At 36.6% G+C, this 22,678-nt stretch overlaps 1 non-coding gene across 1 annotated transcript; it reads left to right on the forward strand.

Moving 5' to 3' along the window:
• The first annotated feature begins 313 nt into the window (after window positions 1–313).
• LOC118486097 lies at window positions 314–420 on the forward strand. Its single transcript, XR_004877953.1, has one exon. It is a non-coding gene; the product is annotated as a small nucleolar RNA R71 (small nucleolar RNA).
• Window positions 421–22,678: the final 22,258 nt, after the last annotated feature.

A 22,678-nucleotide genomic window follows, 5' to 3' on the forward strand; every position in this document is an offset into this window, starting at 1 on the left:
TGGCCCACCACACCCTTCACAAGCCATAACCGAGACTGTTTTTGTCATTTCCAATTTTTTTATTTTCGAAAAAAGGGCCTCGATTTGGGCTTCTAAAGAAGTGCTTTCATCAACCTTATGGGCGCCCGGGGCAATCGATTTATTGCCTCGGGGAGTGTGCCACTGAAAATTGGTTTGAGCAATTTCCTCAATTTGATTATATATTTCATGCGGGCGGCGATTACCTAAAAGTCCCCCGGAGCTAGAGTCAAGTGTCTGCCTTGTGTGTGGCAACAACCCATTATAGAAAGTGGATACTTGTTGCCATATCGCAAGGACGTGATGTGGACACTTTCGCAATAGCTCCTTGAACCTTTCCCAAGTTTCACATAAGGATTCCCCGTCCTCTTGTGAATATGTATTAATTTCAGTCATTAATTTAGCCGTTTTAGCGGGAGGGAAATACTTATATAAAAATTTTTGGGCTAGTTCATCCCAGGTGTTTACCGATCCAGCTGGGAGGGCGTTAAGCCAAGCTTTTGCTTGGTCTTTTAGTGAAAAAGGAAACATTCGGAGGCGGATGGTGTCATTTGATGCTCCATTGATCCGAAAAGTATCACATATTTCTAAGAAATTAGTAATATGTAGATGGGGATCCTCGTCCGCAAGCCCATGAAAGGTTGCAGAGTTTTGAAGCATTTGTATCAAATGCGGCCGAAGTTCGAAGTTATTGGCTTCAACATTCGGTCCATTGATAGCGGCGCCGAGATTACCTACGGTGGGTCGTAGATAATCCATGAGGGTACGTTGGTCCGCCATTGGAAGTGGATTACCCGAAACCTTCTCTTGGTTTTTGGCTTTTAGTCTTTTTCTGAGAAAGCGTTCGAGTTCTTCTAGAGGTTCTTTTATGTCCTTATTAGAACTGGAGCTCATACACTACGTAGGGGTGACGTCTCGCTCCAAGTCCTGCAATAAAAATAGAAAAGAAAGCTGGTCAGAAGGTTCACCACGGCCCCGTGCTCAGTGAACACGGCCCGTGGTTGGAGTTACAGTGATTGTTTTCCAGATCCCAGTTACTGGAGAGTTGGACACGGCCCCGTGTTGCACTGACATGGCCCCGTGGTCAGCCTTCTGTAACTTGGAAAACAAAAAACTGCCAGTAACAACGTTGGGCACGGCCCGTGTCCGACCAGGCACGGCCCGTGCTGAGCTCTGCAGAAGCTGAAAAACTAAGAAAATCCTAAAAATTAAAAAAAAAAATATGATTAGGCCGTTGATTCCTAACTTTCTTAAAATCCTTGTGTCCCCGGCAACGGCGCCAAAAACTTGGTGCGTGCAAGTGTGTATATGTTTTAGATGTATATTTTAAGCCCTTTTTACACTTTTAGCCAAGTTTTAAATTTATAAAACACGATATTTACTAACACTAAACACACATATGGGCAAGTGCACCCATCGTGGACGTAGTATAGTGTTGGTAAGAAACCGAGGTCGTCCAAGGACACAAGAGCTTTTAGTACCGGTTTATCCTCAACGTCTAACCAAATCAAAATGTTAGAAAAGATTTTTAAACTAAGAAAATAAAACTAACTAAATGCTGAAAAATAAAAATAAAAATAAAAACAGATAGATAAGATGAATCACTTGGATCCGACTCGTGTATTAGTATAACCTTTGATTATTTTCGCACTTTTACACTTGTTTAAGAGATTATCTTAGTTATTGTAGTAGGCCCCTCTTTTGAAGGCGACGTTACCCTCAACCCAGTAGTTTGAGTCAGCAAGGATACAATCCTAAAGGGTCGGATTATTGAAAGATAATGAATTAAGTTATTAATGCAAATTATGGTAGGCCCCTCTTTTGGAGGTGACGTTACCCTCGACTAAGTAGTCTGAGTCAGCAGGGATACAGTCCTAAATAGCGGGTTATAGTATTAATAGTAGTTAACTTATGAGGAATTCAAAGAGTTTGGATCCCCGCCATCCAATACCTTTGGGTATTGAAGGAGATCCTACTAAATTTGACCCAGGTCCCTTGCACGACCTCTAAACGTTGAACAAGGGAAAGACCCTTACCAAACCGTTCCCTTAACCCCCGACCAGGTAGCCAACATATCTCCACATAGACCGTGGAGATATGAATGGTGAAAATCTTTTATTTTATATAGACAGTAAAATAATGCCAAGACACCACGGACAAACGATAAGGAAAAGTCACCTTCAACATAAGCAACTAGTTATTAAAGTCATTAATACAAAACCAAATAAAAAGTGCAAAAGATTAAAAATAAAAAGTATTATACTAAACAATTGTCTTCACCAAGTGATGTAAGAGACTTAGGCAAACATGGCCTTGATTGTCAAGAACTCTTACGATCAATCTTGGATCCCGAGACGACTCACACACTCTATGATGGACAATGGATGATGGTGGTGGATGATGGTGTTGTGATGGTGGTGGGTGGTGGATGAAGTGTGAGAGAGGTGGTGTGCCAAGGGATGAGTTGCAATGAAGCCAAGCACTCCTATTTATAGGCTGAACAGAGGCCTGGGCACGGCCCCGTGCCCGTCTGACACTATCTCTCCTCATTAACTGTAATTCGCAATTAGAATTAATGCGCCTGCTGTACTTTCGCCACGCCCCCGTGTTCACTGGGCACGGCCCCATGGTGGGCAATAGAAGCTTCTACAGGTTTGTCTTTTCTGTTGCTTCTTGGGCACGGCCCCGTGCTCGCTGAGCACGGGGCGTGTTCAGTCTTCTGCCTTCTCTGTTTTGCTTGGGAGGATGCTGTCGAGGGGTCGGGCAATCCACTTATGTTCCTTTTCTTGTATTTATGTCAGATTTAGCTGCCTTTTTGCTTCTTTTGTTAATTTGAGCTCATTTAATCCTGAAAATACAAAAGGAAGACAAAAACACACTTTTTCCAACATTAGTACTTAAAAAGGGTTAGTTTTATGCCTCATTTGATGTAATTTATATGTTGCATTTTACACACATCAACAATCGAATAACTTGAATATATAAAATGAGAGTTTGAATACAATAGAATACAATTGATGAGAGTGATTTACAAATGAGAAATCTATCCCTATTTATAGTTTCTAAAGGGTGCGATCCAATAGAACCTCCTCTTCACGAACGGGTGCGTCTCTAGAACATATGGATGTAATTAAACATGAAGGGGTGTGTCCTTTGATTGAAAAGTCATGTCCCTTTCCTTCTTGTGGCTGCCATCGATTCTAAGGTTTCCTCCCTAAGGGATTTTGCCACCCTTGGGGTGGTGGTTACTAGGGCTGTAAATGAACCAAACGAACACGAACGAGGCCTTGTTCGTGTTCGTTCGTTAAGGAAATAAATGTGTTCATGAACGGTTCATGAACACTTACCGAACGAGATTTTATGTCCGTGTTCGTTCATTAACGAAATGAGCGTGTTCACGAACGGTTCACGAACACAAGCGAACAAAAATAAATTTGGCGAACACGATGAAGGATAAAGGTGGATGACCCAGAGAGTAGCACTAGAACTTGAATCCCTTATTGTGGAACGGAGGTAGATCATATATACGTCGATGTAAATAATGAGAAAAGAAAGGGAAATGGTGCATAAACAAAGTGAAAAACGGTTTCCTAGTTTAATTGTTAGGGTAATGATATAAATAAAAGTTTACGAGTATAAAAAGTATAGATAAAATATATGAAAGTATAAAAGTCTTTAACTAAAACACGAACATACGAACATAAACAAACGCAAATGAACGATTGTTCACGAACACCTTACCGAACGTTCATGAACACAATTGAACGAACGAGACCTTTGTTCATGTTCGTTCATTTAACTAATCGAATGAAATTTCTTGTTCATGTTCGTTCGTTTATTAAACGAACGAACATAAACGAACTTCCCGCCGAACGGTTCACGAACTGTTCGCTGAACGTTTGGTTCGTTTACAGCCCTAGTGGTTACCAAGTTCTGATTTGTCACAAATAGTCCCTCAACTTTGTAACCGCCAATCTTTTTATTAATAACCATATAACCCTTGTAATTTAGAATGTGTAGGGATTATAACTTTGACAGATGAGGAGTGTAGGAGATCATGAAGTGGAAGAGAGCCATATAAGTTACAGCTTGATTGCCACAAATTGTTGTGATGTTTGCTACTAGGTTGTTATGTATCAAATGTGACAAGAAACATGTTTGTGAGAATAATTGTTAGTATTTTCGGAATAATATTAAGAAAAAGTGAATAAATAAAACAGGGAAAAGGGCCTAATCTTTTTCCTATTCGTGTATGGGTGGTACACCGCCTTTCTTCCCAAATCATGGTAGTTCGTATGGTTTAGTCCATGTGGATGATAGTGGGGCTCATGGCCCACAACAAAGTGATGGATTAGGTTGGTGGATAAGGATGAGGTGACATAACGCTGGTGGAGGGTGGTGGTAATCATTTGAGTTATGACCACACTACATAGTCTTATATACAATGTGTTTTTTCGTGTAATATATATGAAGTGTAAGGGGCACCTTATCTAATTCGAATTTCTTTATGCTTGAAACGTAACCTTTTGCATCATGTACTCTACACTTCGCACCTTGACTACAACTAGCTATGCCGATAGTAATTGGACATAGTTCTCAGACGATCTACCAAAACTGAAGCGGATTAGTAATTTTATAAGAATTTTGAAAGTATAGTGACTGTAAATCGAACAATATTTTCATTACCTTTTAATTACAGTCATGCTTTAAAAAATAGTTAATTACACATATAGTCCTTGTGGTTTATAGCTAGTTTCGCATTTGAATACTAACTTTTTTTAATAGTTTCAGGTTCTAAAGTTTCAATTTTGTGACACTTTTAGGTAATAACACCAATCTTAGTTAATTTTTCTTGTTAAATTTCAATAAATGAATAAAATACCCTTTTATTTTCAAATGACCATTTATCTCATTATTCTATTTTAATTCCAAGCACCAATTCTATAGTTTTCTATAAAATCAAATAATATATAATGTTATCCTCCATAGTGTTTCGATGACTTTTATCATCCCATTTTCCGACCACCGCGTCAATCAAATTCCAAAGCTTGACCAAGATGTTTCGATGACTATTACAAATAGTTATATTTATCTATACAGTGAAGCTCGATCCATTGAACTTTGAAGTTTATACATTGAAATGATTCTGCACAAATATTTTTCTATACCCATTGAAGTCTCACAAGTATTTGTAGATTACAAATGATTCTGCATGATTAGACTACACAGATTACCCCTGCCCTCTCCACGCCTGCACAGTTCAAATAAGCTTCCTGAAGCATGAAACACCTCTTACTTATCCAACTGCAATAATCACTTCTATATGTATATCTAAATACTCCCTTAATTGTTTTTGGACTTTTACTTTTTGACTAGTATTTTCAATTCGGTTTGTTATGGAAAGCAGGTACAAGACATAGTTGTATGAGAGCATTCACATCCAAATAATCAAATTGTGTGTGTGGTGTTTTTAAAATATAAAAAAGCAAACTGCCATTTTGATCCATGTGGTTTGAGCACTTTTGTCATTTTAGTCCAAATCTCAAACTTTTTACATCTGGGTCCTCGTGGTTTGCATTTTGTTGCCATTTAAGTCCAAAATCCAAAAACCCTCTATTTTAACTGTTGAAAACTGATTATTTTATTCTTTAGTGCAGGGGCATTTTGGTCCATGTTAATTAATTTATTATAACATTTCAACTTATAATCTCTATGTGGGTTACAGCAAAGCATCAATCTTGCATAAAGAGTTGTATTCTATGCATTAAAAGTTGTACATACAGTCATCTTCTCTCTCATTAATCCCCAAAACAAGTCCCCAACTGTTCCAACATTTTTTTCTCCGCTTCATCTTCTCTCTCTAAAATCTTTTAGTTTTTTTACCCAGTTCAAAAAACCCAATCTTTTTCTCTCTCTCCTTTCACTCTCTAAAAGTCATTGCTTTTATGTATAGAGAGAGAGAAAATGGTGGGTTTGTGAGTGAGAGCGACTGTGGTTAGTGGGTTTCTTCTTGTTTCTTGTTTTTTTTTTGTTGACCACCATGGATACAGTTGAAGCTACAAAAATGGTGATGTCAAGAATCCAGAAATTAGATCCAGAAAACGCTTCCAAAATCATGGATTACATCCTCATTCAAGACCAAGGAGATAATGAGATGATAAGGCTCGCTTTCGGCCCCGAAAACCTCCTCGTTCCGTCATAAAACAAGCCAAATCTTTCTTAGACATTTCGTCGAAGACTTCATCTGCACAAAACCCATCTTCACTATTTCCCCACAGAAACTCCCCACAAATCGTCATTCCGAATAATGGGTTTCACAACTTAAACCCTCCGTCCCCTAGTTCTCCATTGTGGTGCGCTGTGAGAGATGGTGGTTCAGATCTGCCGGTGTGGTGGTGGTGCGGGGTTGTTGGTGCGGGATGGTGGTTGGGGGTGATGGTAATGGTAATGTCTGGTGGTAATGGAGGCGGTGGTGGTTGCGGTGGAAGCGTGTGGTGGTTGCGGTTGATGGTGAGTGAGGATGGTGATTTTCTGGGTTTTAGATGTTCTTGATTTTATGGGTTTTGATGATGATGTTTGAAGATGAACGATCTCTGGGTTTTGATGATGTTCTTAAAGATGATGTTCTTGATTTTCTGGGTTCTTGATTTTCTTGAAGATGATGTTCTTGATTTTTTGGATTTTCTTGGTTTTGATGATGATGTTTGATGATGTTCTTGAAGATGATGTTATTAATTATTTAAATGTTATAATAAATTAACATGGATCAAAATGCCCCTGCACTAAAGGACAAAATAATCAGTTTTCAACCCTCAAAATAGAGGGTTTTTTGATTTTGGACTAAAATGGCAACAAAATGCAAACCCCAGGGACCCAGATGTAAAAAGTTTGAGATTTGGACTAAAATGGCAAAAGTGCCCAAACCATAGGGACCAAAATAGCAGTTTACTCAATATAAAAAGTATAAAAAGTGGTTGTGAGTGGAGGAGAGAGAAAATATTACTGTTCATCTGTATATTTGGGGGGACACTGTTCACCCCCTATAATTTTTTAATATATTTTGAAAGTGGTTGTGAGAAAGTGGTTGTGAGTGAAGGAGAGAGAAAAGATAATGATAAAGGTATAAAAAAATATTATTTAATTGAAAAGGAGAGAGAAAATGTAGTTTTTTTTAGTGTGTAATTTAGAGTGAAAATATTGTGGAATGGATGTGAATGCTCCGAGGCGTGCTTTGCATCCGTTATCAGCATGATCATAAAATGTACAATTATCTGATTCCTGATCTCTGGTAAACTTACACCAACATGAAAATAGATTCTTGAGTTAGAAAAAAAAAATACATCACACACAATTAAGATCTGTATCTACAAACAATCCATAAATTATTAAACATCAAAGATAAAATCTACAAAAATAAAAAACTAAAAAAACACAAAAAAGAACACAAATGCATAACCTGGAATTTGTGGGTTGACTGTGTTATCTGAACAAACAAGCAATTTTGAACATTAAATGAAAACTCAAGATTGTGCGGAACAACACGTGTAGGGGAGCCCATTAAAGATGATTCGTCATCAGAATAATCATCGGGAGGAGCGAGTTTGAGGGATTAATTTTTTTTAGTAAATTACGATTTTAGGCATGAGTTATATCACTTTTACTATATCAGTACAAAATAATTTTTTTTAACATCTGTGCCCTAATGGTCTCTATAACTAACTATTTTGGCCCCTGATTCTAACTCAACCCTTTACCCTGGTTAATTATTTGTCACGTGCAAATCACATGATGGGTATATTTGTAATTTTTCCTCCGCTTTATAAACAAAATGTTAGTGCATGCATCTGTCGACTTCGTCTTGTATCGAGTCATGTACTAGATAGGATAGATCAGGGCACGTTGTACAAGAAAATAGGAAAGTTGTAAGTTGTATTAGGGTGATTTCACTTGAAAGTGATCATGGGAGTTTCAAGCAAATCATGCTTTGTTATTCCGCTTGAGATGTAATTTGAGGGATTTCGCTTGAACTGATGATTCCGCTTGAGCATGTTCAAGCGGAATCAGAACACTATATATAGGTCTTAGGTGTTTGGAGCGAAATCAGTCTGAACAGTTGCTGAAAATCATACCGAGGTGCTGCCGGTTTGATTCTTGCATGTATTCAGTGTTATATCAATCTAAATGGTGTTTAAAGTGAAGAACAAGCTGTTTCCAAGCCTGTTTCTTGTTTTCCGCACCTGAAACAGATCAAAACTCCTTTGAACGACTCATTCGGGTCAGCTACACGATCCTACAAGTGGTATCAGAGCTCAGGAGGAGGAGTTCTGCAGATTACAGCTGATTTTCATTGCATTTTCTTACTTCTACACCTTCTTTCTTGAATAGAACAAAATTTAACGGTTAAAATCGGCCAAATTTTTCACAGATTATATAAAACTACATATTAACAAAGCCTTGAAAGAATCAGTTTAAAATTCAGCTTAAAAATGGTAAAATCTGACCTTCGAAGTGATTCCGCTTGAACGGACAAGTCTTGTTTTCGCTCGAAATTGATCTATTCCGCTTGAAAATTTGAAGCGAAATCTGTTATTTCGCTTGAAAATAGTGGTTCCGCTTCAAAGTATCGTGATTCCGCTCCAAATCGCTTTGCTAGTTATTCCGCTTGAAAACAATTTCAGAGATTCCACTTGAAATTGTTTATTGTTATTTCGTTTGAAATTTTAACTACTGATCTCGCTTGAAGTTGTCTTTTCAGGTTATTCCGCTTGAAGTTGTCTGATTTTGAAAAACGTGATACCGAATCATGAGTGAAGAATTTTACAACGCGTTTGCCACATCTCCGACTACTCCGGCTGTTATTGCTCAGAACATGAATTTGGAAAATGAAACCGGAACTACACAAAAGCCCCCGAAGCTAATGAGCATTGAGGAGTATTACGGATGGAAAGATCGGTTCGAAAACTGGGTTCAAGCTAACCATCTAAGATCGTAGGAGTGTATATTGAAGAGATATGTTCTACCACGTACTGAATTGCAAACTGAAAAACAAATTTCTGAGTTTAATGACAGAGAACGGGAAATGTACAGAGCTGAAAAGATGATGATCAGTTTACTTCAGCAGGCCATCAAAGAAGACATCTTTGTGTTACTTCAACATGACAAGACCTCAAAATCAATCTGGGATGCTCTTAAAGTCAAGTTTGAGGGTAGTGAGAATATGATTAAGAGCAAAAAGGCACTGCTTAAAAAGGAATTTGATCTATTCACTTGTTTGCCCGGGGAAGATACAAAGAAGCTTATTGAAAGATATTGCCACTTAGTGCGATCCATGTCGATGCTAAGCATAACCAAAGATCGTGAAGAATGGGTCGACAAGTTAGCTGATGCTTTACCGCAAAAAGATTGGGGTACTTACTTGATGATTTTGAAGAACACTGGTGTCACACCCCAACCAATGGCGGAAACATCGGGATGAGACGAAGTGTGAAGATTGCTCGAGACATCATAACGCTAATAATTGTGACAAGTATTTAAATAATCATTTCATTTCATTTCTAAAGAATCAAGTACAAGGTTTTGAAACAAAATACAACAACATAAATAATAAAATGATACAATACAAATACAATTCTTTCTAAGTGTGTATCTAAGCATCCTACTAGATTCCATGCATCGTCAACATCCACCTGTAACATGTTAAAATAAAGTTCAATGCGAAAGCAAAGGCGAGTATACAAGTTTGATACGTACATAGCAAAAGATAAGTTTGAAACAATTCCTCATAGCAAGCATGTGATTCAAGATAAACATTTAAACACGGCATGTGTCTAACATATCAAACCAAGGAAACACAATATGCTCATGACATTACCGATGATAAAGGGCGGGTCGTTAATCCTATAGCGCTACATATGTCACGGTTTGGCTCGTACGAAGTTAATGATAAATTCAACACATAAGTTTCACCCATGTTTAAAGTATCAAGCCATCACGTATACAAGCATGTTATAGGAATGTTCATGTGTTTAAGCAAAATGTTCATGTGTAAGTTTGTTGATAGATAAACATGTTACACCCCAAAAGTGATAAAAGTAAAAGGGGAAATACGAGTATACTCACCAGGTTTGCATATGTTTTTCGATTATCCAATTGTTGACGAGTAGAGATTTAGAGTCCGAATGTATAAGGGTTAAAGTTCAAGTATGTTTAGAGTCGAGATTCGGTGTTTAAAACAACATAAAAATAAGACATGAGAATAACATGGAAAATAATCATTTAGTACATATGATGCTTGTTCTTGACACTAGGAAACTCGAAGGAGTTTAGATGTTTTCATGGAACAAGGTTCCATTAGAATCGTGACAAGTTATCATAGTCTAGGATGATGTAATCTAGTACCCCGACATATGAACACTAGTTCATCATCAAGGATTCGATTATTCGAATAATATGTTTAGGATATATAATATATGTCCAATAGTTCAAGCATGAGGTAGAAGATTAAAATCTTCATTTTGGTACCTCTAAATGTCATAGAAATCATGTAGGAGGTAGGAAGATCAAGTCTTCCATTTAGGCACCTCTATGTGTTCACCACTACACTTGATATAAAAACAACCAAGGAGGGTCATGAACATACAATAAAGAATAAGAAATATACACACTAACTAAGAGAAATCATCAAATGATGTGAGGATTGTATGTTTGGACAACCCAAGTTGTTCCATAATCACTCATGTATCAAAGACAAAGTTTGACATGACTTGTGGTTTAAAAACCCTAAACAAAACACCAAGTTTATGAGGTTTAATCCTATGATTTTTAAGTGTCTCAACCTTGTTTTTAAGCCTAACCAACCACTAAAGTGTTGTAAGCATTAGGACATAGGTTTGAGATGAGATAGACTCAAGTTTGGTAAGAAATAATAGGGATTTCATGAAAACAAAAACAATCAGTGGACTTTGGAGCCTTTTTGCCGGAGTTCCAGGGAGTTATTTACTGTGAAAAACCCACGGAAACGTAGATAAGGTCAATACAAAGTAGTAGGAAAAAGAATCGAGTGAATCGGATAAGAATTGAGTGCGTTATGCTCATTTTCGTGAAGGGGTGTCAATCTGCTCGAACCCTTGCTTTCGGCTACGGTTTGGAGGATGTTTTGAGAGTTTTTAGTGTTGCAAAAGTGGTAGGGAGGCTTGTTATAAGTGATATTTATAGGGGGAAGGATTAGGGTTTCAATGGGTTGGGTTTTGTAAGTGTTTAGAAGGGGTTACACCTTGAAACTAGCCCACAAAACCCAACTATATGGGGCTGAATTTTGCTGAATTGGGGCTGCCATATTTCTTTATTTTTTTATTTTTTTTAAAACATTATAATGAGTAATTTTGTTAATTAAGTTGTGTAATAATATGCAACAATGTTTCCCCTAACTTGTAACAAGGTGAAATATGAAATAAAACATGATTTAACTACGTAAAAATTGTAATGTACAAGTATGTAACATGTTTGTAAGTGACAAGTATATGTCACATATTAGATGATTAACCGTTGTATAAATAAGCATATTATTAGGGGTTTTTAGGTATCAACAATTTAAGGACAAGCATGGACATGCATCGTGAATAAGTATCGTATAAGTATGAATTACAAATAAGGATTCGATGTACAATGAATTCGAACGTATGAACATGTATGAATATGTAGATGGTGAATTTAAAGAAATACGAATTTTATTTATGATCCAAGTCTCGGATTTTACAACGAAAAGACGACTACAATAATACAAGATTTCCAAAAATAGCATTACAAGGCGAGCTTTCTAATTATGGAAAGTATGAAAAAGCAGGGCGTTACAGTCTCCCCTCCTTTAGGAAATTTCGTCCCGAAATTTATTTAAGAGGTAGATTTAAAAACGTTTTGAAAAGTACGAGATTTTGGGAAGATAAAGATAAGTTTGTAAAATGATTTGTCGAGCCGAAATGGGTTTGAGGCATAAGCAGGGGTAAACAGGCATAGGTAAAACGATTTGAAATGGCTAAAAAATAGAAAGTTCTAAGGGTAATAAGATAAGTTAGGATTTGAATGCTTAAACGAGCTTGATTGTGAACGAGGTTCGTATGAAAGGAAGGAAATAGGAGCATGGGGCGAACAATTGACACTAAATGAACGCAAGTATACGAATGATATGGGCATTAGATAGATGAAAGTAGCATGTTAAGGATGAAGTCTCGTCATAGATAATCGGACATAATGTGTTTGTGAGTTGCTTAAAGCTTGTATTAGGTCCAAGAGGTCTGTAAAACACTGAATTTCCCATGGCACGTTTTACGAAATTTTGGTAACATGGTGAAAACACTTATATATAGGAAGTACCAGCGGCGTATCCACCATGTTTTGACCATGTTACGTCCGTTTCGTCTTCGGTGTCATGTTACGTTCCGTGTATTACCATACGCAGTAGCACACTCTATGGTTCTCATACGCCTATCACTATAATCCCGTGTGCACCCGTGATTATTTTGATCGGCTCTGATACCAATCTGTCACACCCCAACCAATGGCGGAAACATCGGGATGAGACGAAGTGTGAAGATTGCTCGAGACATCATAACGCTAATAATTGTGACAAGTATTTAAATAATCGTTTCATTTCATTTCTAAAGAATCAAGTACAAGGTTTTGAAACAAAATACAACAACATAAATAATAAAATGATACAATACAAATACAATTCTTTCTAAGTGTGTATCTAAGCATCCTACTAGATTCCATGCATCGTCAACATCCACCTGTAACATGTTAAAATAAAGTTCAATGCGAAAGCAAAGGCGAGTATACAAGTTTGATACGTACATAGCAAAAGATAAGTTTGAAACAATTCCTCATAGCAAGCATGTGATTCAAGATAAACATTTAAACATGGCATGTGTCTAACATATCAAACCAAGGAAACGCAATATGCTCATGACATTACTGATGATAAAGGGCGGGTCGTTAATCCTATAGCGCTACATATGTCACGGATTGGCTCGTACGAAGTTAATGATAAATTCAACACATAAATTTCACCCAAGTTTAAAGTATCAAGCCATCACGTATACAAGCATGTTATAGGAATATTCATGTGTTTAAGCAAAATGTTCATGTGTAAGTTTGTTGATATATAAACATGTTACACCCCAAAAGTGATGAAAGTAAAAGGGGAAATACGAGTATACTCACCAGGTTTGCATATGTTTTCCGATTATCCAATTGTTGACGAGTAGAGATTTAGAGTCCGAATGTATAAGGGTTAAAGTTCAAGTATGTTTAGAGTCGAGATTCGGTGTTTAAAACAACATAAAAATAAGATATGAGAATAACATGGAAAATAATCATTTAGTACATTTGATGCTTGTTCTTGACACTAGGAAACTCGAAGGAGTTTAGATGTTTTCATGGAACAAGGTTCCATTAGAATCGTGACAAGTTATCATAGTCTAGGATGATGTAATCTAGTACCCCGACATATGAACACTAGTTCATCATCAAGGATTCGATTATTTGAATAATGTGTTTAGGATATATAATATATATCCAATAGTTCAAGCATGAGATAGAAGATTAAAATCTTCATTTTGGTACCTCTAAATGTCATAGAAATCATGTAGGAGGTAGGAAGATCAAGTCTTCCATTTAGGCACCTCTATGTGTTCACCACTACACTTGATATAAAAACAACCCAAGTTTGGACAACCCAAGTTGTTCCATAATCACTCATGTATCAAAGACAAAGTTTGACATGACTTGTGGGTTAAAAACCCTAAACAAAACACCAAGTTTATGAGGTTTAATCCTCTGATTTTTAAGTGTCTCAACCTTGTTTTTAAGCCTAACCAACCACTAAAGTGTTGTAAGCATTAGGACATAGGTTTGAGATGAGATAGACTCAAGTTTGGTAAGAAATAACAGGGATTTCATGAAAACAAAAACAATCAGTGGACTTTGGAGCCTTTTTGCCGGAGTTCCAGGGACTTATTTACTGTGAAAAAACCCATGGAAACGTAGATAAGGTCAATACAAAGTAGTAGGAAAAAGAATCGAGTGAATCGGATAAGAATTGAGTGAGTTATGCTCATTTTCGTGAAGGGGTGTCAATCTGCTCGAACCCTTGCTTTTGGCTACGGTTTGGAGGATGTTTTGAGAGTTTTTAGTGTTGCAAAAGTGGTAGGGAGGCTGGTTATAAGTGATATTTATAGGGGGAAGGATTAGGGTTTCAATGGGTTGGGCTTTGTAAGTGTTTAGAAGGGGTTACACCTTGAAACTAGCCCACATAACCCAACTATATGGGGCTGAATTTTGCTGAATTGGGGCTGCCATATTTCTTTATTTTTTTATTTTTTTTAAAACATTATAATGAGTAATTTTGTTAATTAAGTTGTGTAATAATATGCAACAATGTTTCCCCTAACTTGTAACAAGGTGAAATATGAAATAAAACATGATTTAACTAGGTAAAAAGTGTAATGTACAAGTATGTAACATGTTTGTAAGTGACAAGTATATGTCACATATTAGATGATTAACCGTTGTATAAATAAGCATATTATTAGGGGTTTTTAGGTATCAACAATTTAAGGACAAGCATGGACATGCATCGTGAATAAGTATCGTATAAGTATGAATTACAAATAAGGATTCGATGTACATTGAATTCGAACGTATGAACATGTATGAATATGTAGATGGTGAATTTAAAGAAATACGAATTTTATTTATGATCCAAGTCTCGGATTTTACAATGAAAAGACGACTACAATAATACAAGATTTCCAAAAATAGCATTACAAGGCGAGCTTTCTAATTATGGAAAGTATGAAAAAACAGGGCTTTACAACTGGAGTTTATGATGATTTGACAATTTCTCAGTTCATCGAGAAGATTGAGAGTCAAGATCTGGAACAGCAAAAGATTGCGAGGATGAATAATCCAAGTGGTCAACAAGATGTGAAAATGTACTACAAAGGTAGTGTTCCAGAAGTTGAAAGAAGCCCGAAGATTCAAACTGCTTTTAGTGCTGGAGACTCATCTGAAAAACTTGATCAAAGTTCAAACAAAAGCAGTGGATTCTCTTCATATCCGAGTGTTAATCCAAAAGATACAACGTCAAGGTTTCATTCTCAAAGCACAAAAGCTGGAAATGGTTATGTGATACAGTGCAACATTGCGTTGAATCTTCCAGATGGTCAAAGTTTTTCTGAAGAGGTTGCGAAAGATCACATGGCATTACTTGGTTCCGTGCTTCTATCTTATGAAGGATTGGTTGCAGGGAGGATCGGAAATCCTATGCTAACAAAGGAGGATTACGATCAGATAGACGCTGAAGAGATGGAACTAATGGACATCAAATGGTGTCTAGCTAGTGTCCTTAGAAGAGCTGAGAAGTTTAAGATGATTATCGGGAGAAATGACTTTCTTGATGCACATGTTTCTACTTTAGGTTTCGATAAATCTAAAGTTACTTGTTTTAAATGCAGGGAGAAAGGTCATTTCAAGAGGGAATGCAAGAATAGAGAAGCGAATGATGCAAAGTATCCGTTCGGAAAAGATGACTACTACCGGAAAGCCATATACCAACAAGTTGGTCAACAACAACAACAAGAACCACAAGTGGCTCATGGTAGAAAAGTGATTGAGAATTCAAAGAGAGCATGTTTGGGGAAACAAGAAAGTTTTAACTGGAACAAATACATTTCATCCGACAGCAAAACATGCCTAATCAATCAAGATGATGAAAGGCTACCTGAAGGCTTTAGCTGGGATATGTTTGTTGATGAAAAAGGAGAATTTAAAGCGTTCATTGCTAAAATTGTGAAAGAACCAGATATGTTCACCGAGTGGATGAAATCTATTGGAGTTAGTGTGAAGAATGAAGATGAAAAATCTGTTTCATCAGAAGAATGCTCACAAAGTTCAGATGAAAGTTCAGAAAGAGAAGCTGTTTTTGATCAAACACCATCTGATTCTGGTTCTTCAGATGATAGTTCTGATAAATCAGTAGAGTTTGATCAATCACCAACTAATGACAGCAGTGATGATGAGGAAGAAAAAACATATTAATGTTGCAAAATCTCATCTTTCTCCTGAAAGTTTTCATTTTTATTTTGCAGATCGTTTGGAAAAGCTGAAGGAGAGAAGAGCAGCAAGAGAACAAAAGCAGATGAAATCTGAAAGTGTTGTTCAAAATGATGAAGTTGAAAGTGTTGCTAAGAAGATTGTTGAAACAAAAAAGGTGATTGAAAGTGAAGAAGTTGTTGAAACAGAGAAGGAAGTTGAAGCAGAAAAGATTATTGAGGTAGTAAAAACAGTTGAAATAGAAAAGATTGTGGAAGTTATCAAACCATGCTCAAAGTTTCTTAAATCTTGCAAAGATTGTGCAACAAAAGACGAAAAGCTGGCTGAGTATGAGAAGTTGAAGGAACAATTATTGTTCAATCTCAACTATGTAAAGGAGTCTTATGATGTTTTGAATAGAACAGTAACTGGTCTTCAAAATACAAATTCTGAGAGAGAAGACGTTTTGACCATGATGAACGCAACAATGATGACGACGCAAAAAGCAATCAATCATTACATTGAAGAAAATGCTAAGCTGAAGCAAGAGTTGGAGTCTGAGAAAATTGAGAATGAGAGGATCAGACGTTTATTACAAAGTTATTATAGTTCTGATTATCTTATTGATCGAATTTATCCGACTGTTGCAGGTTTCGAAGCATTCAAAGACGACAAGCCAAAGAAGAAAGATACTGGTAAGAAACCGACTGTTAGCTATAACAAGTGTCCGCCTCCGATCTGGGAAGGTTATTCTCCCAGAAAACCAAATGAGGAGCAAGTCGAAAAAGCAGTCAATATAAAGTTAAAAACCGACACAACTGATGAATTACCAGAAAACATTGACATCACTTTCACATCGTCTGACACTGATCATGAGTCTGAGTTAATAAAAAAGGTGGTCGATCAGGTGTTGGATACTGATGAGGAGTCTGAGTCAAAGTCTGAGTCTGGAGGGTCAAGTTCGTCAGTCAACAGTTCAAAACCGATGGTCAAAAGGACTTACAGTAAAGAATTTTTGTTATCAATATCGAATTTGGATGATGAAACATTCGAAGTAGTTTATACTTTGAATGATTCTGAAAAATTATATTATAACAAAGAGTTTCCAATAAGAAGTGTTCGTCTTGACATGATCAAAAAGATTTTCAAAATGACAGAAATTAATATTTCCGAAATAAAAGATTTAAATCTTACTGGAAAACCTAAAAAATATACTTCAAGAGTTCAACAACGATTAAACAAGAAAAAAGGGTTACAATTCTGGTTCTGGTTTTCAAAAGAAATCAAACCATAAGGGTAACTACAAAAAGAAAGGATTGGGTTTTGTTCCACCAGAAAACTATAAAAATGACAAAATTTCTAAAACGAATAAAAAATTTGTTTCAGGTGGAAGTGCGGAAGAAGAACAGAAGAAACCGTTCTAGAGGCAATCAAACCAGGAGTTTCTTGCTGAGATGAAAAGAAATGGAACTGGAGTTTTTCACAGAAAAGATACTCGAACCTGTTTCAAATGCAATGAAGCTGGTCACATTGCATCTACTTGTTCTCAAATGACAAAACCAAAACAGGGAGTATTTGAAAAACTTAAAGAAAAAGTTGTCGATGTTGAATCACCAACTGAGAAATTCAAAACTTTTGAAAATTCAACTTATGAAGTTGGTGAGAGTTCAAAGAAAAATTTTTACAAAAAGAAAGCCAAAGACAACCAAATGTGGGTAAAAGGTTGATGAGAAAGTCAGCGATAAACCTGATTCCACAAAATCAGAGGAGCCACAGGTTGTGGTTAAAGAGGTAAAATATGTGTCTTCAGTGGGTGATGCTAAAATTCCACCATTGAAGAATGAGAATTTTAAACAAAAGGTTGGTAAGGTGGAAATCTCAAATCAATTCTATTCTGATCAGAAGGAATTTGATGTTAAGAAAACATTCAATGGGAATGTTAAGAAAATTTTTAGGAAAATGGTTGAGGGAAAGGCAAAAGGGGTTAAAGATTTTTATGTGACAAAGAAAGCAACTTATAACCCTACTGAAAAAGAGCTGAAGTCACCCAAGGTTGGTAAGACTTGGGTGGAAATTCTTTTCCCTTGAGAAATCAGGACTTGCCGGAGATCCCAAGTTTGTTATCGCGGATCAGGAATCGGCATCTTTCTTGATAAAATTGTTTGTATGAAAGAGTTTAAAAATTTGTTTAAATTTTTACAGGTGATGGACTATGCCGGAGCTTCCAGGTTGGTAAGTGTAAAGCAGGAATCGACATCTTGTTTGGTAAAATGAATTTGTGTAAATGTTTTATTCCTACATGTGGTTAAATGATTTGGATATATTTACAAGTGGTAAGAGGTTGGATCTTACAAATGATTCGTCAAGGTCAGTAGTTTGAACTTGATGTAATCCTCATATATGTGTTTGAATGAACAAGATGATGAACCAGTCCCTACAAATGGAAAAACAAACTTATTTTCCGGAAAAATCATTTTGATTAAAACAAACTTAAGTGTTTTGAAATCATAACGAGAAAATATTTTGTTGATAGGGGGAGTTTTGATTGTTTATGCCTAGTGGATGGCGAATTGAAGCGATTCGATATCGGTTGTCAAGTTTCTGTATAGGTTGTTTTCAAATTTCTTAAATGTGTTTGCATTTTAGGGGGAGTAAAAATTTCAGAAAATCCAAAAACATTAGAAAATTTGAAAAAGCCAAAAACATGATAAAAACAAAAATGAGTTTTGTTGTCAAAAAGAGGAAATGATAGTACATCAGTGGACTGTCACAACATGCTAAAGATATGGAAAGATAAGAATGTGCTAAACAATCTCACTGATGATATGCCGGTAGGTTTTTGCACATTTAGCAGATTGTGACGAGATATAAATCTAAATTTCAAACTTGCTTAGTTCGTGGGGAACAACTTCTTGGATATATGGATAACCCCCGAAATCTTGTTTGAAAGGTCCCTCTTTCTGAGATACTAGGTCTTTATACTCAGTGATATCTAGGGTATTATCCCGGGACTTCTGGTGAATGGAAATTCTGAACTAGTCCCCGTATAATACTTTCTGCAAATGCTTTGAAATATAAGCTCACCCTCAGCAAATATGATGAAACAATAAAATTGATAATCATTACTGTTGAAGAAAAGATCCTCTAAAGGGGACACACCAAAAGTCGAGCGGTCATCTCTCTGCTGAACGGAAGTTCTGACCTGAGCTCTCACGGATTCGCATCTAACCCCTTTACAGATATCATCTGTGGTATACTCACCTGTAAGACTGGATATTGGGATCTGGATATTGGGATCTGGATACGGGAGTATATTCAAGTAGTGGGACACGCAAATAAGTTTAAGTGCTTAAGACATTAATATCGTATCTCGAAGCAGTTGAACTTTGTGTGAAAATTTAAGTGGTCCTATATACTGACAATCTAAGTGAATTGTTTAGAACATAAAATGAAATGAAGCTTAATGGTGTTGGTGATTTGTCTCAAAAACTGATATGATCCTCTTACACAAACTCACAAAAATATTGTCTGTAAATATTTCTTTACTGCATTGCTTTATAATGAAAAATCCAAAAAGATTTTCAACAACTGGTGTTGAAGAGCTAATTTTCAAAATTCCAAGTGCTAGACATGATGACCATGTTGTGAGGGGGAATCTGTGTTTGAAAACAAATGTGTATTGATCAAATCTACAAGTGGTTCATCAATATTATAGTTAAATTTTGAGAGGGAGTCTAAATTCAAAAATTTGAAATGTTTAAATTTGAGAGATTTATTTTGAGGTAGAGATTGTGCAGGTGTAAATCTGAGCCAGGTGACGATTCTGAGCTGGATGAGAGTCAGGGCACGATCTTGGAACAACATTAGTAGAGCCAGGCTGATTGATTCTAAGAAGCTTGTGTTTAAAGAGCCAGGTTCCGATACCTGAGGACTCTAAGCTGAAGAATAGAGCTAGGTGATCTTGGGAAATGAGCCAGATTACGATCCTGAAGCAGATGATGCTGATGAACTTAAGGAATGCCAGCACATTGTTAGGGGGAGTCTGTTGATGCTGATTGAAAGAGTGAAGCCCGAAGACTGATAAAGACTGAAGATGTGAAGACTCGACACGATAGACTCGTCAACATCTGAGGGGGAGTCTGTTAGTGCATCCATCTGTCGACTTCGTCTTGTATCGAGTCATGTACTAGATAGGATAGATCAGGGCATTTTGTACGAGAAAATAGGAAAGTTGTAAGTTGTATTAGGGTGATTTCGCTTGAAAGTGATCATGGGAGTTTCAAGCGAAATCATGCTTTGTTATTCCGCTTGAGATGTAATTTGAGGGATTTCGCTTGAACTGATGATTCCACTTGAGCAAGTTCAAGCGGAATCAGAACACTATATATAGGTCTTAGGTGTTTGGAGCGAAATCAGTCTGAACAGTTGCTGAAAATCATACCGAGGTGCTGCCGGTTTGATTCTTTCATGTATTCAGTGTTATATCAATCTAAACGGTGTTTAAAGTGAAGAACAAGCTGTTTCTAAGTCTGTTTCTTGTTTTCCGCACCTGATACAGATCAAAACTCCTCTGAACGACTCGTTCGGGTCAGCTACACGATCCTACACAAAACCCTAGCCATTTCTTTATCAATTCATCTTCTTCGCTATTTCTTTATCAATTCATCTTCTTCAACCAAATCAAGAAAGATGCTTCTCAGTTAAATGTTGTATATGCTTGACAGAACAAGTATGAGGTCAAATTGAACATACATGTACGCAAATCACAAACTTTTTAGTATATTCTTTTACTTGGGTTTGATGTGGACGAACTAAATATGTTTTGGAACTAAAGATATAGTGTTTTAACTTTCAAATTTCAATCAAAGAAAAGAAATTACGAAAAAAGGTGAGACGCTCACCCCATCCACCTACACCTCAGTGCAACATCGCGTACTGTCTTATTATTGTTTTATTTATATGGCTAAAAAACTTAAACTTACTTGGGAAGTGCCTCCTCTAACTTATATTGTTCCTCAACCGACCACTCGACTGCCAAGCTAGTCCGATGCTTCAAATCCGTCACCGAATCACACGAATTCCCAACTCCCGTAAACGATGACCCACTGTTTACAATTTTCAAAACCCTAGATTCTCAAATACCTAGATACAAACAGCCCCAAAGATTGATAAAAATCAAAACTTGATATCATTTACACTAACAAACCCTAGATTCTCAAATACCCAAATAGAAACAACCCCAAATATTGATAAAAATCAAACCTTGATATCTTTAACGCTAACCCAAATGGCAGATCGAACCGATTTTACACGAAATCAGATTAGACAAATAATATCTCTGGGTGAACATAAAAGGGGGATAAATTTCTTCTCAGTTAAATGTTGTATATGCTTCTCACTGGAGGTATCTTTCTTGATTTGGTTGAAGAATGAATTGATAAAGAAATGGCTAGGGTTTTGTTCATAAAGTCAGTAAAAGGGAGGAGAAATTATAAATATACCATCATGTGACTTGCATGTGACAAATAATTAACCAGGGTAAGGGGTTGAGTTAGACTCAGGGGCCAAAATAGTTAGTTATAGAGACCATGGGGGCACAGATGTTAAAAAATCTTATTTTTGGATAATATAGTAAAAATGATATAACCACAAGGGCTAAAATCGTAATTTACTTTTTTTTAAAAGTGTTTGATGGATTAAATGCAAAAGGATTTATGTTCTCCCCCCCCCCACACACACCCCACCACTATTAAATTATAGTTCTTGAATTCTTAGAGAGAAAACTGGTAAAGTAAAAGTTATAGATGTTTGTTTAGTTAGGGTTTCACTTTCTTAAAGGAGGTAGAACTATACAAAAAGAAAAAAAAATGAAAAAGGCCAATTCGCTAAATAGTACACATATTTAATGCAAAAGTTGATGGTTGACATCTAGCCTTAGGCTACTTGGTGTCGGGGCATCCTAGCCCCGTCGAGCCCCAACGCCGCCCCAGAACACCATTTCCGCTGCCCCGTCCCTGTCAATATCGTCCTCTACTAGCCGTTCAAGCCGAGCCTCCCTCTTTTCACACACACATAAACATACAATATATATATATATATATATATATATATAGAGAGAGAGAGAGAGAGAGGAAGGTTAACGTACATTACGGCTTAACGTACATCACGTACGACAGGTAATTAATAACGTTCATTTTAAAATCACGCACGTTGTAACTCAAAAATCCAAAATCACGCATGTTGAAACACAATAATCACGCATATTGAAAACATTAATCACGCATGTTATACAATAAATACGCACGTTGTTGTACGTGAAGTACGTTAAGCCGTAATGCACGATATACTTTTTCTATATATATATATATAAAGTATATCGTACAGTATGCCTTAACGTACGCTATGTACGCGATGGCAAATCGCACGTTATGTTTTAAAAAACCAAAATCGCATGTACCCTAATTTTGGCGAAATCGCATGTATGAAACTAAAAAAATAAAAGCACATGTACATTTATGGGAAATTACATGGATGCTCATTTTATTTCAATGAAATCGCATGTGTGCTCCTT

The sequence above is a fragment of the Helianthus annuus genome, chromosome 13 (assembly GCF_002127325.2).
Source record: "Helianthus annuus cultivar XRQ/B chromosome 13, HanXRQr2.0-SUNRISE, whole genome shotgun sequence".
NCBI classification, from domain to species: Eukaryota; Viridiplantae; Streptophyta; class Magnoliopsida; order Asterales; family Asteraceae; genus Helianthus; species Helianthus annuus.